Source organism: Microtus ochrogaster, chromosome 16 (genome assembly GCF_000317375.1).
Source record: "Microtus ochrogaster isolate Prairie Vole_2 chromosome 16, MicOch1.0, whole genome shotgun sequence".
Lineage (NCBI taxonomy): Eukaryota > Metazoa > Chordata > Mammalia > Rodentia > Cricetidae > Microtus > Microtus ochrogaster.
This window is the reverse complement of record NC_022018.1, coordinates 18,342,166-18,347,344: the sequence shown is the minus strand read 5'-3', so window position 1 is coordinate 18,347,344 and position 5,179 is coordinate 18,342,166.

Below are 5,179 nucleotides of genomic sequence, written 5' to 3'. Positions count from 1 at the left end.
ATGAAGCTCCAGCAGTCAATCTAGTTACCCAGGCTTCTTTTCTAGACAATGACTTCACTCTGAATATCACATCTTCCTCTTTATTCTCAAGACAATACCTACTGAGAAAAAGAAAAATTCCCCATACTCCCATGTTCATTCACACTTATCAGTCTCTCGCTACTGGATTTATCTCGTTGTAACAGTAGGTTCCAATAAATTTAGTCAAAATGAAGGAAACTTCTCTCAGCCTCCTCTTCCCTTTCTACTTCCTATGCCCCTTCAAATAAAAAGTGTTTGAGCAAATGTCAAAAAAAAAAAAAAAAAAACCTCCTAGGCCTAGCACTCTTGATACTGATACAACCACTATTAGAACTTGATAACACAAGCCAGTACATTTGTCCACTGTTACATGGGATTGTATCCAGTACACATACACTTTACTCCTTAAGTTTTCCTCTTTTCTTCCTCCCTCCTTCCCTCCTTCCCTCCCTCCCTCCCTCTCTCCTTTCCTCCTCCTCCTCCTTCTTCTTCTCTTCTATCACCAGGAAGACAGAAACATTAATTCCATAGAAGTTGTGTAATCTAAGGATTGGTGTTCCAGTTTTTCTGCTGCTGAAATTCATGCCATGACCCAAAGCAACTTAGAAAAGAAAGCCCTTGTTTAGCTAATATTTCCAGGTTATGATCCATCTGTTGAGGAATGTTATTTTCAGATGTGTTACTTTTGTTTATGTTTCATTTGATTAACTGTAAAGCTGTGATTTTGTTTTGTTTTGTTTTTCGAGACAGAGTTTTTCTCTGTGTAACAGCCCTAGCTGTCATGGAACGCTCTTGTATACCAGGCTGGTCTTGAACTCACACACTCACAGAGATCCGTTTGCTTTTGCATCCTGAGTGCTGGGATTAAAGGCATAAGCCACCACTGCCTGGTGAAGCTGTGATTCTTTGCCTGTCTAAAAAACCTGATGGTCCTAAAAAAGAGATGAACAGCCAATAGTGAGTCAGGAGCAAGGATAGGCAGGGCTGGCAGGCAGTGAGTACAAAAGGAGAAACGAGGAGAAGAACAAGGAGCAAGAGAACAAAAAAAGGAGGACATCAGGGGCCAGCCATCCAACTACACAGCAAGCCATGGAGGAAGAAGTAAAAAAAGGTATATAGAAATAGAGAAAGAAGAGTCAAGAGGCAAAAGGTAGTTGGGATAATTTAAGAAAAACTTGCAAGAAAGAAGCCAAGATAAGGCCAGGCATTAATAACTAAGAATAAGCCTCTGTGTGTGATTTATTGGGGAGCTAGGTAGTGGACCCCCAAAAAATCCCCAAAAGGAAAACATCACACAGAACATTTGTCATTGTGAAAGTCAGAGAAGGAACCCAAGGTGGGAACTTGAAGCAGACACCAGAGAGAAAAGCTGCTTTACTGGATCTTTCTTATGACACAAGACTACCAACCCAGGGAATAGCACTGCCCACAGTGGGCTAGCCTCTGCTATATTAATTTTCAGTTGAGAAAATATCTCACTAACATGCTTACAGGTCAATCTAATTAATTGCTCTACTGAGACTCCCTCAGATAGCTCTGAGCTGTCAAGTTGACAGCTGAAGCTGACTAGTAGACTTGGTTAAACAAGGATTGGAGAACTAAGACACATGAATAAGACAATGAAATAAAACCAGGAAGGAGTGGTCACTACACCACACCTCTCCGGTTGGAAGATCCATAGGAGAGTTGGGGTGGTCGGAACCAGGAAGTCTGGTAGGGAAGGAGAGAATGGCGGCTTAGACCTCTGGGGAAAGGACAGAGAGAGGGCAATATGGGAGCACCCATAAAGACAGCTGCGTCACCAAGTCGAAAGCTCTACTTCCTCCCCTGGAATCTAAAAGGGAGCTAGGCAGCTCTAGCTCTGCAGAACGAGGTTCCCAGGAGGAAGAGAAGGAAAGATGAAAGCAAGTGACTCAGTAGCCAGCCTGTACCTTAAGTCTGTGTCTGTCTCTGCAAAGCCCACATTTCTGATGGTGAGGTGTAGTTCATAGTGATTTCAAACCTCGCTTACTTGACCATTCCCTTCACACTCATGCCCGGGGTTTTGCTTTTGGAAATAAATGTGTCTTGAGAAGGTTCCACATTTGCCCTCCTGTTCCTTCCTTCCCTCAGGGCAAATTCTCAGAAGGTTAATCCCTGCATCAGGGGGCATGAAAAGTGTCCCGACACCTCTGATTGCCAAATTGCTTCTCAAACCAATTGTTTCAATTTGTGCTGTCTCCAACAGGACATGAAAATGAAAATGAATTTGTTAAAATTCACCACAGTCCCCAGACCTCTGCAAGATTCCAGACAGTCAAAGCTACAGAGAAACCCTGTCTCAAAAAACCAAAATAAATAAATTAATTAATTAAAAATTAAAAAAAAGATTCCAGACAGTGCCTTGAGTCCTCAAAGCTTCCCATCTGACCTGGGAAGCAGACAGACAGACAGACAGACAGACAGACAGACACACACACACACACACACACACACACACACACACATATACTGTATTCACCACACAGCAATCAGGACCTGTGGCTACATTTGGCTAATGTTCTAACCTACAAATTTACAAATTTGGGACATGTTCAAAAGTCATTTTTTTTTTTATCCAAGCAACTAGGTTACAAAACTTCTTTTATTTTCAGGCAGGAGTTCACTATGGAGCCAGCTCACTGGCTTCCAGCTAGTGATCCTCCTGCCTCTGCCTCCTGTGTTCAGAGATCACAGGTGCACACCACCACCCCTGGCTGAAGAGACGTCTGTGTCGGCTCAGCTCATATAGCTCAGGGATTCAGCCCTCAATAAACACACACTATTTAAAGGAGTCCTAGTCAGTCTTGGACTAATATCCCCTATTTCTCTAAGTCCATATGAACAGCTAGTATAGGCTGGGAGCTGTTAGCTGGTGATTTTGGAGGGGGGGAACACATGATTTAAATATGAAATTTATTTTAACTGTATTTAAAAGCATAGTTAATATTTCCAAAAGTACTTGAGATAGAATGAGTAAAGATCTATTCCTTTTAGTTTATATTCTTTTTATTTTTAAATATTAAAAACTATAACCCTAATATATTTAAGTTTTAAAGCTTTTAGTGATCTGGAAATTAAAGAGATTCTATTCTATGTTCTTGTGTGTGTGAGAGTGCACAGAGTTTGTATGTGTGGGTTTTTTTCTGTTAGTGTGCATACATGAGAGAAAGTGTATATAAGTATGTGAGTGTGAGAGTGTTTGTGTGTGTGTATGTGTGTGTGTGTGTGTGTGTGTGTGTGTGCGCGCGCCTGTGACCAGATTTTGAATCCAGGGACTCGCACAGACTAGGCATGTACTCTACCACATCCATGTCACTCTTACCATTTTGAGACAAGGCCTCACTAAGCCGTCCAGGCTGACCTTGAATTCACTCTGTAGCAAACACAGTCCCTGAAACTTCAATGCCCCTTCCTCAGACTACTAAGTAACTGAGATTTGAGGCAAGCAGGTCCTACCCTCAATCCAGCCATAATGTCTTTGGATAGTGGCTTTCTAAACTAATGCCCTATGTTTGCTGTCCAGAAGAGAAGGAAAGGCATGTGTGTTTATCAGTTATTTTGACATAGGCAAATTTTACAAAATGTTGTTTATAATAGATAAGCATATATCTTTTTATTCTATATCTTTATTATGTTCTTTGTATGAATAAATTGATTAGATCAGAAAAAGATATCATTGCTTTATTGTAGTAATGAGGAACGGTGGGCCACATCCGCCGCCCGGCTAGCTTAACCCCCAAAATAATTACACAGAAACTGTTTTCTTTTTTTTTCTTCTTTTTTTTTTTTTTTTTTTGATTTTCGAGACAGGGTTTCTCCATAGCTTTTGGTTCCTGTCCTGGCACTAGCTCTTGCAAACCAGGCTGGCCTCAAACTCACAGAGATCCACCTGCCTCTGCCTCCCAAGTGCTGGGATTAAAGGCGTGTGCCACCACCGCCCGGCGAAACTGTTTTCATTTAAACACTGTCTGGCCCATTATATCTGGCCTCTTATTGACTAACTCTCACATCTTGATTAACCCATTTCCATTAATGTGTATTGCCACTTGACTGTGGCTTACTGGCATGAGTCTAACCAGGGTCTGTCTTAGAGTCTGACCTTGCACAAGTGTGAACAGCTCCAGTTCACTTTCCTCATCTATAAGGAGGAGACTCATGGCATCTGTCACAGTTCTATTCTTCCCAGCATTCTGTTCTGTCTACTCCGCCCACCTAAGTGCTGCCCTATCAAAAGGCAAAGGCGGCTTCTTTATTCAACCAATGAAATCAACACAAATACAGAAGGAACTCCTACATCACTTTATGATTTGAATCAAAAGATTTTGTGCTAGGCAATCGAGATGGCTTATGGGGCAAGGGCTGCCAAGCCAGGTGACTGAGCTGGATCTTCGGGATCCACACGGTGGGAGAAAGGACAACCGCAGCTGCCCTCTGACCCACATATGCTCTGCTCCTCACTGGTGAGCACCTGTGTGTATCACATAGACACCTATCATTCTAACGTTTCAAAAACATGTTGTACTTAGAGCCAAACATGGTGGCACACATCTGTAATCCCAGTACTTGGGAGACTGAGGCAGAAGGATCAGCAGTTCAAGGGCAGCCTGTACTAAGTAGTGACATCTGCCATAGCTTCACATACAACTCTATGTAAAAATGCATCTGTATTCACAAGCTAGTCCTTGGAGGGCTAAGTTCTGGTAATAAATGACCATTTCCACTTCCTTTAATTAACTTTAATAAAGCAGATTTCATGTAGCAGTTTGACTCCTCTTTTTTTCCAAATTTATGGCTTCTAATTTCAGTGCCCCTCATATTTATCAAAACCACGAAAAATGATCACACCCTTGTTTCATGGGATTGAGGTGGGTAAACTGTGGCATCTTTTTTTATTGTCTTGGGGGGATGTCAGGGAGAAGAAAGACTGACAGAGGCGTCTGTCTGCAGCCTGCACATGGCCAGCAGACCTTGCCTAGTGTGAGGAGAGTGAGGGCCTGGAATGGGAACCACATTTTATAGCCACTCTGAACGGACAAGTCAGTCAGTAGCAGAGCCCTCCAGCCTTGAGCTTCAGGACTGACAACCTTACTCCTTAACGTGGATAAAACAAAGAATGAGCCCTCAGAATGAATGCTGC